Genomic DNA, 13,602 nt, shown 5'->3' with positions numbered 1-13,602 from the left:
GGTCTCTGACTGAGGTGAGGGCCTGGCTCTGGAGAACACCAGAAATGACCTCTTGCCCCAAGCATGGGCCCTGGACGTAAACAACAAAGAAAGCCTGCTGTTGGGTAGGGCTCATACAGAGTAGCTAAATGAATGCAAGGCAAAACTTAGGCCCTCACTATTGATGGCTTGGATTCTTGCAGTAGTTGCTCACCTGGTCTCATGGTTCTCCCATCTATTATCCACAGCATCGTCAAGATACCTTCCAATCTCAAAATCTGATCATGACACTTTTCTGTCTGCATCCTTCCAATAGCTCCCTATGATTTTTGGGTTGAAGCCCAAACTCCTTATCCTCATTCAAGGCCCTCCCCAGCTGAGGCTCCAATCTATCATCTATTTTGCAATCACTTGCTTAGTATTATGCTAACTATAATCCTGTGCAGTCTCCCTACCAGGCCTTTGCTCAAGGTGGTCCCTCTGCCTGGAATGCTCCCTTCATCTCCAGTTTAGTGAGACTTTTCCTCTCCTCCTTCATACCTCCCATAGCACACGATACTTCCATTTTAATACCTGTAGCCCTTGATCAGAATGATCTGTGTCTTGCCTAGACCAAGGATCTCTGGGGGCCAGGAACAATGCTGCACCAGAATCCTCCTATCAGCTGACTGTGTATTGAATGGAATAGCTAGAGTGCTTGAAGCTTAAAGAAAACTTAGGAATTAGTGAGGGATGCTGGGATGGGAGTGTGAATACTGCATTCTGACCAACAAAAGATAATGGTAAGCAAAGGGCTTTAGCCTTCCAATCGATCAAAATGTGAGGTTACTAAAGTCACAGTTATTGCCATTGGTGACTCACAGATGGCTGCTTAGTTTAAAATTTTTAAAACACTGAAAAGGTGGCAGACTCACTGTAGAAAATTCAAGCAATACGGAAAAGTGATAAAAAGGGAGAGAGATTCTTGTAAAATCCTCTTGTATTGATTAGGACTATTTTCTCCACAAGAGATAGAAAACCCAATTCATACTGGCTGAAGCATAAGGGAATTATTGGTTCCTGGGACTAAGGAGTCAGGGGTGGGGCTGGCTTCAGATGATGCCCTCTGGACCTTCTCTCTCTGTCCATTGCCCTCTTGTCCCCATTCTGGCTCTTCTGCATCCCTTGGCTCTCCTCCAAGCTGCCATTATGCACAGGCTTCCTTTTTATGGTTCCAAGGTGGCTGCAGCTATTCCAAATCTCACATCTCTGAGCTTTGAATCCAGCGGAGAAGAAAGACGATCTATAGCATATTGTCTTTTCCATAGGAAGCCACAATATCTCCCATCTCACACACTCTTCTGCAATGTGACCTTGTACTTTCCCATCAATGGGAGGAGTTTAATGTCCCTCCTCTATGGTTCTGAGCTGGCTTTAATGACTCACTTGTAACCAATAGAATGGGATGGAAATGATGCCAATATGGTTTCTGAGGCTAAGTCAGAAGCAGCATTGTAGCTTTTGCCTTCATCTTTTGAAATACTCTCTAGATTCTCCCCTCTTGAAGACATCCCCCCTTGGAACCTGGCCACCGTGCTGTGAGAGGCCCAAGCCACATGCAGCCCATGAGCAGGGGCTCTGGTCAAGAGTTCCAACTAAGTCCAGCCTTCAAGTCATTGCCAGGTGTCAGACTTGTAAGTGAAGAACTCTCCAGATGATTCCAGTTGCACAAGTCATCTACAACTTCCTGGCTGAGGGTCCATACTTAGTGGGAGTACAGATAAGCCATTCTGGTTGTACACTCTCCAAATTCCTAACAACAGAATTTGTTGCAAAATGGTTGTTGTTTTATACCAGTAAGTTTTGTTATGTAACAGTGTTTCTCAGGCGCTCCAGAAAAATCTACATTGGTTTGGGTCCCCATGATCAATCCCCTTGAGCCTATACAAGGAGCATAGCTAGGCATTCAAACCTTAGGGGGAGTCACCTCCACCAGAAAGAGAAGAGAGGTGAGTGGCAAGCCCAGAGGGTGGTAGTTACTCAAATGTACAAACCACAGAACTCACTATTCCTACCACCTAGTAACTGGTGAATGCTTTTCCAGACACCTTCCTGGGCCTATGTACACTTGTAGGTATAATATTCAGCATAAAGCATATTCTACATGATGTTTTGTAACTTTTTTTAATGTAATAGATAATGGGGCTCTTTTGATGCCAGTGGACACAGATAAGCACCATCATTTTTAATGGCTGCATAAGATTCCATTATATGAATGAACCATAATTGATTGAACTAGGTTATTAAGTCACTTCCCTTTCTTTGTTTATACTATTATGAATAGCATGAGATAAACATCACTGCACATACATCCTTGGGCACATCCTCCATTGTTTCTTTAGGATAAATTCCAAGAAGTCTGATTGTGAGTTCTAAGGTTATGAACATTTTTTAAGGCTTGCCAAGGGCGTCTAAATTGCCTTCCAAAAATTGGTTGCCTTCCAGCCAATGGGACCTACTCTCAATGTCCCATCAACAGGGCATGAGGGTGGCCATTTCTCCACACTTTTATTGGGATATTTGCCAATTGGAAAAGTGAAAAAATGATCCCTCATTACTGCTTTAATTTGAATTTCTTTGATTTCCAGTGAGGTCAAGCACCTTCTCATATGCATATTGACTATTTCTACTTCCTCTTTTGTAATATTGCCTGTTCAAGCCCTTTGACCAATTTTTTAATTGCGGCATTCATATATTTTGTTATTGATTTATAAAACCTTTTTGTGTTAACCCTTTGTCACATGTCTACAAACATTAGTTGTCTGTCCTTTAAGTTTATACAGGGTGGCTGCCATCCTTAAAAGTAAGACAAGCAAAGTCCTCAAACAAGGGCTTAGCGTATAAGCCCTTCAGAAGCAGCTGGCACCTGGCAAGAGAGTTAACTTTAACTTCTCTTGTCAGAGGGGATCAGCTGTCTAACAAAGAATCCGGGTTGGGAGAACTAAAAGGGCCAACAGAATTGACCATCCTTGAATGCAAGCTCAACTGCATCTACCCAAAGTGGATAGGAGCTATCCCAGGAAGCCCAATGCTGAAGAAGCAGATGAAGGTCAGATTAGAAAGGAGAGAGGTAGAGGAAACCAGGAGGCCATAGATGGTGCCCTCCTTCATGGCAGCCCCTTGTGAATGTACTGCTGCAGCAGAGGCCATCCCAGGACAGGGCAGCTCTCCCTTGTCGGTTCTTGCTCAGGGACCAGGCAGGAGCATGGGCCACCTTAGGGGCAGTGTAAAAGGTAAGAGGCCCTTAAAGTCTCTTGGAGAAGCATTTATAAGTAACCAGAGGAGTATGAAGGTGATCTAGGTTAGGGGGTCACTGTGAGAGTCAGGTCACTGCCAAGGAAATAGGACTAAGTGTCCAGTCTGAAGGTAGTCTGTAGTGGATGCTCTGCCATGTCCTCTTTGCTGCTCTGAGTTTTAGCTGTTATGGCTCTTCGCTGCCCCCAGCTCTGGAGCATCACCCTTGGCAAATGAGAGCTGCCTCCCCTGAGAGATTACACATGCCCAGGGCAGCCCAAAACGATGAGTGACTGAGGAGGGGAGTTAGTCTCTGCTGTGGGAGATAGTATGGTGGCTGCCCAACTCACTGCCCTTTCACAAGCCAAAGCCCAAATTCCCTTTGGGACACTACTCCTTCCCCATCCCATGGGTGGTCTGATGGGACTATATCACCCACAGCTTTGGGAATGGGCTATGAATTAATTCACTCTTTGTCTCCCTACCATTAACTTCAGCCACAGTGACTGATTTAAGGGTGAGCATATAAACCAATCAGAGCCAATGAAATTCTGGGGTTTCTGGAAGAGGGAAGATCCCTCCTTTCCACTGTAGTGGGCTGGTGTCTGTCCTAGTGCAGAACAGCTATTTCTGCCACCTTTTGGAGATGAAGAATGGATATAACCATGGGCAACTAGACTGAGAGATGGACTCTGGTGGTATCACTTGGGCCCTGGATCAAACTGCACCTGAAGCCACACCTATAACTAAATACTTTTCCATTTTCAGAGTCAATAATTTGCCCTGTTTTCTGAAGCCAGCTTGAGGAGAGTTTTTGGTTATTGGCAACCAAGAATCCTAATAGATGTGTATGGGTATGGTGTGTGATGAAAGGTTAACACAGGGAACTAAAGGAACCCAGCAAGCCCACACAAGTTAAAGCCAGAAGATTATCCCCTAAGCTATCTTCCTCACTTCCATGATAGCCTGCTCCCTTCCAAGGTCCACCGTGTTCACCAGGGGATTCTGGCCAACAAGGCCAGTCTAGGGCAAGGCCAGCATTATTATCATTCAGTGTTAGTGGCCATCTCCTTCCACCATGGTTTTCAGAGTCTCTCTACCTCCTTCCAGGGAATTTGTCACCTCTTCCTCCCCCTTCTCTGGGATGGATTAAATGGACTCAATTCTAGGCAAGGAGAATAGAGAGACTTGGGCTCTAGTCCTGGCACTTCTCAGTAGGGCAGCCAGTTGTTTATCTCCTCCAAGCTTCAAGTCCTCCATCTGTGAATAAGTATGTCACCCCCGCAGGGGCCCTAGAGAATGGAGCTGATGAAACAATTGGCTCACTGGGGTCCAAATGGAGGCTTATTAGGGGTGTGAGGGGGGTAAGGGTACAGATCCCTAGGCTTCACAGAAGCCAAGGTAAAGTCTCATTGTCACAGTGAGAATGCCAGGAATTTGGTCAAGGGACAAGGAAGATTTGGGCCCAGTGCAGCCCCTCCCCTAGCCAGCCAGGGAACCTGCAGGGGAAGTTAGCTGGCACCCAGTTGGGATAGGAAAGTGGCCCAGGCAAGTCCAGGCTGAATCCTCTCCCCACCCTACACCTAGAGGGAAAGGTTAAAGCCACCAGGTTCTCAGACAGAAGAAGATGCTCAGAACAAGTGCCCTGGGTGGGATGGGGGAGGGGACCCTTTCAGATAGACCTCCTTCTGAAACGTATTAGACAAGGTCCTTAGAGGAAGGTCCTGGAGGACTTTCTGAGGGAGGAAACTAGTGTTTACTAAGTGCCTACTATTTGCCAGGTACTAATATTTTAAGTCTATCACCTGAAATAACACTCATAGCAACCTGGGGAATACACATTATTCTCCCATTTTGAATATGGGGAAACTTTGTCCCTAAGTAGACTGCCCAACATGAGCTGTGGGGTGCCAGAGGCAGGATTCCAGCACAGGTGAATTAAGAGGTGAATTAAGTTCCTAAGAGCTCCTACTTTCCATCACCCATCTGCGGCCTGGGTAAGTGGTACCATGGCCCTTCAGTGATGGCTCCTGGAGGAGGCACCCTGCCCATACCCTATAGCCTCCTGGGAGCCCAGGCCTGACATGTGACATCTGGAATTGGCATGGAGCCAAACAGGCTGAGCCCAGAAGGCAGTCCTGACTCAGCTTCTGGAGAAGACAAAAAGAGAGGAGGGAAGGTCCACAGGGGAGTTTCCCAACCCCTGGTACCCCACCTTGACCTCATGTCAACTCACTGCTCCCTGGAGGAGTGGGCCTTGGAGAGGGACTGGGAAGGGTGCCTGGCTTTAGGAGTCAACAGGGGGTATACCTCTTTTCAGGGATGACTTCACAGGGATCTTCCTCTTGATTCCCAAGTCAGTAGGGTTAGACAGAAAGAAAAGTCAGAGCATGGAGTTCTGGGTTCAACTTGGGCTCTACTGTTTCCTATCCGAGTGCCCACAAGCCTGTCACTTAACCTCTGAACCTCAGATTCTTCATACAAAAACTGGGAATACTACCTTCCTCCCAGCATCCCTGTGAGGACTGAATGAGGAAAGGCATGTGGAAATGCCCAGTATTCCTCCTGGCACACAAGAGGTTCTTAATAAATGTTGGTTCTCACTGGAGAGTGAGAACCATTTTATTGTCTCATTTGACAATAAAACCTCATCTCGCCCCTTGAGGTAACTAAATTATAAATAATTTCCAACATTTATTGAATACTATGTGCCAGACATTGCTCTGAATGTTTTCTGTTACCTTATTCAATCCTCGAATCCCATGAGGAAGATACTATTATCTCCATTCGACAGATGAAGAAATTGAGGCACAAGTGTTAAACAACTGGCCCAAAGTCATACGGATAATAATTAGCAGAGCCAGAATTTGAGTTCTGCACTATAAGCATGCCCCTCTACTCCACCCCCTAACCCATGCCTGTTGAAGGCTACTAAGCCCCTACCATGAGTAACTGCCATGCTGGGGGCCAGAGGAACTAAATGAGATACATCTTGAGGAGCTCATGGTCCAGGGCAGTAGATAATATGCACAGAAATACAAGTAAGAAGGTGGCAAATGTCACAAAAGAAAAAGTAAATTGTAAGTTGAAAAGAGAGAAAAATCAATGCCAGAGACGGAGTCAGAGGGCATTCCAGGTAAAAAGAATAGCAAAGACAAAGGTGTAGGCATAGGAAGCCTCTGTGAAGGCACAAGGTGCATAAAGGGGGGTTTTGCAATCAAATTCAGAAGGGTAAGTTAAGGCTTAATGATTAGAGCCTGCTCAGGGCTCTGCACCTGTTGGGAGAAGCGGTTGAAGGATTCTCTGGAGAGAAGTAACATGAACTTATCTGTCGTGTATAAATGCTACTCTGTCAGTAGCCAGGAGGAAGCATGAGAATGAATGGGGCCAGAGACAGGATACCAGTTGGGAGGCAGTTGTAATGGTCCAAATGCATGCCAAGGAGGGTCTACTAAGGCAGGGGCAGTGGGATGAGATACCCCACATATTTCTCGCTGGGGTTAGGGGGAATGGACACAACTGGTGCCTCTTAACTCAGCCAACCCATTCCCTGCATGGTCAGCCTGGCTTTGGCCACCTGTTCCCACCGCCCAGTAATGTGGGCTGCAGGGATCATTAACCTAAGCTATGAACTCACTCTCCCAACACATCTGGCTGGACAGAGGCCCCTCCTCCACCTCTACTCCCCCTCCAGGGGAGGAAGAAACTGGGCTTCCAGCCCAACTGAGCATTTCATTCTCTGCAAGCATGCCAGAGACACACACCTGCCACCATCATTACACTACACTGTCCACTAGGACTGTGCTCATGTACCTAAATCACATGGCACCACAGAAGCAGCACTGGACTAGGAGTCAAGAGGAGTGGGTACAGGTCCAACTCTGCTGTTCACGAGCTCTGTGGCTCTCAGCAAACCACTTATACCCTCTGAACCTCACCTTTTCATCTGTGAAATGGAGATTACATGCCTGCCTTCCAGGATTGCTTTGTGGACTGAAAGAGAGAATGTACATGAACATCCTTTGTAAACTTTTGAAGTTCTACTTAAATGCAGAATTCTGTGTACATTTTCATCCATCCCAACAATCTGTGTTGAGTTCTGATTCTATCAGAGGCTGGGGAGTGCACATGCCTCTGCAATTCCACATTGGTGATCCTATTCCAGCCTTCATTCACCCTGTGATGGGGGAAGAACTTTGCTTGAAACACAAGCTATGTTCACATCCTGTGTATGACAAATGGGAAAATGGCTTAAATTAAAGAAGGAAAGATTTTATCAGGACTAACTTCCCAATGGAGGAGGCTGGTTTGTTCCTGGAAATCTTCCCAGAAGAAGAGAATCAATTAAGTACTTTGCCCAGAGTAGACACCAAATAAATTGTTGAGTGGAATTGACTCTGTCATATTATCCAGGAGACGGGAAAATGAATCAGATAGGTTCTTAAGGCCCCTCTTCCATCTGACTTTCTCTGCACCACATATACATGTTTGCATATATAGGGGTCTAGGAGTGGTACTCAGCAGACCTGTTCCCAACCAGCCATGTGTCCTTGGAAAGATCTCATGTCCTCTCTAAACCTCTGTTTCTTCCCCTGAATACCATCTGAATGAGAAATATTATAAACTTCCTAGGATAGTGTCCACACTGAACATTCCATAGGTGATTGTTGAATAAATGAAGGAGAGAATGAATGTGACTCAGTAAGGTATAGGGATGTTTGCTCTTCTTTCCACTCTGAGCCTCAGTCTGCCTACCTGTCAAATGTGGGCCTTGAGCTGCCTGTTTCCAGGCTCCTGGGCAGTTCTGGTTTCTGTGATCTGCCTCTGTGCCCAAGGCCCAGGCTGGGAGGAGGGAAGCTGGGGGACTTGGGGTCTGTGCCTTCACGCCCAGCAGCTTGAGCTGCCCTCCCGTTTCAGGGCATGGGCAGCAGGTATGCACTGCTGTTCCCACGGGGCTGCCTGGCTTAGCCCAAGGCTCCCTTTGCTGGGAGAGTAGCCTGGGCTGCAGCCCTGTGCTGACCTGCTCTTAACCCCCAGGAAAGTTACACAAACTCTTCCACGCTCCACTGGGAGCTAGGTCACACAAAGTGGGGGCAGGAACAATACTTCCCCTTGTGCCCTCAGCCTATTTCACATCAGTACACAAAGGGGAGGGACACAGAAGGCAAGCAGGAGGGGGCAGCCCAGCTCCGGTTTCAACCATGTCTGGAAATTGGATCTTCCTCCCTGCCCAGAGCTCCCTAGGGGCATGGGAGTGGGGGTTGTTGAAGCCCAAGTGTCAGCAGGAGCCTACTTTCTCCTCTCCATGTCCCCCACTAAGAATAGCCCTGTGCCTCAATCACAGACCAGATCTGCAAAACTCCTTACCATTCCATCTCCCTTCAGGAAATAGGCTCTGGTTCTACAATGGGCCTACACTGAGATGGTGGGGAGGAAGTCTACTCTGGAAATCAGGAAGTCTGGTATGGTTCTGCTATTGCCAAGTAAGATACCAGGGGTTGGACTAGCCAAGAGTTGAAAATGCAGGATATAGAGTCAGACCACCTAATTCAAATACCAGCCCACCATGTACCAGCTAGTGACCTCAGACCAGGTACCTACCACTCTGATATTCTGCTCTCCTCATCTGCTGTAATGGTACCTATTGCTCAGTTATTATGAGGAATAAAGAAGTTCTTATGCACAACACACTTAGCACATTGCTCAACAAATGCCAGCTGTATGGCTTGCTCTCCACACAGGTTTAGTAGGAAGTAGAGGCACCTGTAGTCCTCCCCTAACTTCCCAGAGAAGAGCAAATTGTTCAAATTGTCTAAAACACAATAGAGCTACTTACAATACATGAAACTAGCTGTCGAAATTGTGAAACATAATCATAGTTTTGATTGCTCTGTGACAGTGTAAAAATTGCAAATTTTTCATCAGGCAAGAAAAGAAAAACAAAGAATAACTACATTCAAGCTTATTCCCCCTCCCTTTTGTGTTCTCCATGCCTATATGAATTAGTTTGCTCATGTTGACACAGGCACAGCTTTGCATCACTTGAGATGCACATTTCTTATTCTTCTTCAGTCATTTTCTATTTAGGCTATAGTTGGTAGTAGCTGGTTTCTTTCCAGGTAACTGTAGTCATTTGGAAACAATGTCAAAACAAATATCTTTCCTCTTCTCCCTGACAGTCTGTCACAGCGATGCCTCTCTATAGCCTCTGTCCTGATGCCCTTTGCTTTCAGTGACCTCCTTTTCTGTCCCATGATTGTCTCTCTCTCTCTCTCTCTTCCTTGATTTAGAATTCCTAGAAAACTAACAGGAATCAATGTTTGAGAGTGGAGAAATAATCAGGACCTCGAGTATGAGAGGTTTCAGAACCAGGGACAGCACCACAGGGCCTCACCAGCTTTGTCCCCCCTGGCTCTCAAACATTTGATTACGCTAGAACTCTGCCTTCTGGAGACTTGATGTCCACCTCTGTAAAAGGGGGAAAAAGTGGCAGCTGAGACGACTGCAGGTGAACAAGACGTCTTTAAGGCCTCTTGCAGCTCTGTGACCCTAGAATTCTTTGGCTTCCTGTTTGACTTAACTTCTATTTTCCTGACTCCCTCCCTCCCTTCCTTTTCTTCCTTTTTCCTTTGATGCGGACCTTCCATTCATTTTAATAGGCTTATTACCCATCCCCCAGAGCCCTAGAGGGGCCAAATGACAGAGTTCCTCATGAGAGCAGCAAACTGGCCCTCAGAAACTCTCAAACTCAACACTCAGATGTCATCTGGTCTCCCCTCTGCCCCTAGTCACCTAGACACCCTGGGTTAGTTCTGATAAAAGGCTGAGCTGCCATAAAATCAGAAAGGATTACCACATTTTAAAAAAATATTTTATTTATTCATGAGAGAGAGATAGAGAAAGAGAGAGAGGCAGAGACATAGGCAGAGGGAGAAGTAGGCTCCCTGTGGGGAGCCCAATGCAGAACTCTATCCCAGCACCCCAGGATCACGCCCTGAGCCAAAGGCAGATGCTCAATCACTGAGACATCCAGGTGTCCCTACGACATTTTTATATAACAGGATAAATAGGAGGGATGCACAGAGCCAGACAAGAACCTGCTCCCTCCATGAAGTTTTCTATACAGCCCTTGGTGATTCCCCTGTCTGCACAGTCATAGGCATGTCCACATAATATCTTCAGGAATGAGTAAAAGTGGAAGGAACATGTGAATAGTGTTTTAAGGGCCAGGCGCAGAAATAGCAACACATTCCTTGAGCTCCCATTTCATTAGTGGAGACTTTGTCATGTTACCACACCAAGCTACAAGGGGGCTAGGGAATTTGGTCCCTAGCTGGGGTAACCATGTGCCACACTATGACTTTACTGCTTTGGAAGAAGAGGAGAATGGGCTCTGGTTTAAAAATATTATCCTCTATTTAATGGATGAGGTAGAGCTGTGGAAATAGGAAGTTTTGCTCAGAGAAAGGGAAAGGAATTTATTGAGTCAGACACCATGCTAAGTGCTTTCCTGTACACTTAAAATGCCTTGGGGTCTCATCTCCTCAAATGTCCCATCTAGTTAATTCCCTAATCTTTGCTTGAACTGTTTTCCCCATCTGGAATCCCTTGTCTCTCAGATAAATTGATACCACCCTTCCTTCAAAGTTCAAAAACCACTCCTTGATCATAGAATTCTACAGCCAGAAGGAACTTCAAAAATCATTTAGGTCGATGTCTTATTCAATAAGTGAGGAAACTGAGGCCATAGAAGGAAAAACACTTGTCCTAAGTCACACAGAAAAATATCCACAAAGCTCAACAGCCCATAGCTAGGACTCAGGACTCCAAGTCCAGTGCTCCTTCTACACAGCACTGGGAACCTCCTGCCTGTACCCACAGCTTTCTGCTCTGCCTCTCATCATGTGACTTTGGCCAACTCTCTCAGCCTCTCTAATCTCCAGATTCTTAAATTATGGGGAATAAAGAGATTGGGTCAAATTACTCTATGATTCTATTAGGACAAAGACCCAGTCTCCTACTGGCAGGGCCTCTCCAAACTTTTGGATCCTGACCTATCTCAACCATGCTCAGACATCCCTAAACCAAATTATACCAACTCCTCCCCACCTTCTCCTTTGAATCAATTCACAGTAGAATCAACTGAAGGGTTCTTTCTCCCATATCCCTGGAGACCTGGGATAGGGCTGAGCACTTCACATGCTGTACCTCATTTAATCATTAAAAACTCCCTGAAAGGGATGCCTGGTGGCTCAGCTCAGAGAGTGATCCTGGGATCGAGTCCCACATTGGGCTCCAGTCCCACATCAGGCTCCTTGCAGGGAGCCTGGTTTTCCCTCTGTGTCTCTGCTTCTCTCTGTGTGTGTCTCTCATGAATAAATAAATAAAATCTTTTTTAAAACTCCCTGAAAAGTATTATTCCCCCCACCCTGTATGTAGATGAAGAAACTGAAGCTCTGATAGGTTAATGGCTCTCTAGGGCCAATGGATTAGCTTTGATCCTGGGATTTCTAACACAGAGAGGTAGGACGAGAGGGGGAAAGCTACAGGGAGATTTTGGCTTGGTGCAATAAAGGCCTTTCTACTACAGCTGGCTCTAGAGAGACAGGCTGCCTGGGAAGGGAGGGATTTCCCATTCACTTGAGGTATATACACACAGGGTGAAAGATCAAAGGACTTTAGCATCACACAGGTAAAAGCAGAAGCAAAGGGGTAGACTGTATCAGTGATTCACAGATTATTTTAGGAAATACATTGATCAGCATTGAGTAACATTACTTAGAAGAAGAAAGTTATTTCTTCAATTATTTTTCAAACTGATTTTGACAGGAGAAAGCCTCAGTTTGGTGCAAGTACAGCCTGCACCTCTCTAACACTGTTAACTCCCCCTTTCAACAGGAAGATTAGGTCTCAGGCTCAGAGCTCTGGAGCAGGTGGCAAGACTCGCTAGAATGGAATAACATGGGGCTTTCTATTTTATTTATTTTTATGGCTACCTCCTTTCATGGCAAATGATTCTGGCTTCCCCATTACTGCTAGGATATAAAGTTTTATTTTAAAATAAATATATTTTAAGAGAATGAAAATACGAGCACAGAATGGGAAAGAATATTTGCAAAACATATATGTGACAAAGGAGTCATATCCAAAATATACAAGGAATAAAACTCAGCAACAAGAAAACAACTCAAAAAGTTGCAAAAGATTTGAACAGTCACCTCACCAGAGAAGATATGCAGATGGCAAATAAGCATATGAAAAGATGCCCCACATATGTCATAAGGGGACTGCAAGTTAAAATAACGAGATGCCATTAATGACCTATTAGAATGGCTAATATTCAAAATATCAACAACATTAAGTGCAGAGCAACAGGAACTCTCATACATTGCTGGTGGGAATGTAGAATGGTACAGCCACTTTGGAAGACAGTTTGGCAGTTTCTTACAAAGCTAAACATATTCTTACCATATAATTCAGCAATCATACTCCTTGGAATTAACCCAAGTGAGCTGGAAACTTATGTCCACACAAAAACTTGCACATGAATGTATATAGCAGCTTTATTCATCATTGACAAAACTTGGAAACAACCAGATGTCTTTCAAAGGATGACTGGATAAACAAACTGTGGCCCATCCATACAATGAAATATTATTCAGTGCTAAAAAGAAATGAACTATCAAGCCATGAAAAGACACAGAGCAAACTTACGCATGTTGTTAAGTGAAAGAAGCCAGTCTAAGCACTGCATGATATAAACGATACAACATTTTGGGAAAAACTATAAAGACAGTAAAAATCAGTGGTTGCCAGGGGTTTCAGGGAGGGAGGGATAAATAAGTGAAGGGCAGGGAATTTTTAGGGCAGCAAAACTATTCTATGTAATATTATAAAAGGCAAACACATGAAATTATGCTTTTGTCAAAACCCATGGAACTATACAACACAAATAGTGAACCCTAATATGAACTATGGGCTTCAGTTAGTAATAGTGCATCAGCATTTGCTAATCAATTGTAACAGATGTGCCACAGCAGTGCAAGATGTTAATACTAGCAGAAACCGTGGGCAGAGGGAGCGGGTGCATATGGGAACTCTCTGTACTTTCTGCTCGACTTTTCTGTAAACTTAAAAAGTTCTCTAAAAAATAAAGTCTATTAATTTGAAACTAAATAAATGTAAAGTTTTTAAGCTTAAGAAGTTTGTCCACTAGTAATTCCACTTCTAGAAATAGAGTCATGTGTATACTCAAGACCTTTCCAAGACTCTTCAGAGCAATGCTCTTGGTACTGGCTGAATGTTCACCAATACAAGAGCAGAAAAAGTAACCATGGAATACTATCTAGC

This window comes from Vulpes vulpes, chromosome 2 (assembly GCF_048418805.1).
Source record: "Vulpes vulpes isolate BD-2025 chromosome 2, VulVul3, whole genome shotgun sequence".
Taxonomy (NCBI): Eukaryota; Metazoa; Chordata; class Mammalia; order Carnivora; family Canidae; genus Vulpes; species Vulpes vulpes.
Note: the sequence above shows the minus strand (reverse complement) of the source record.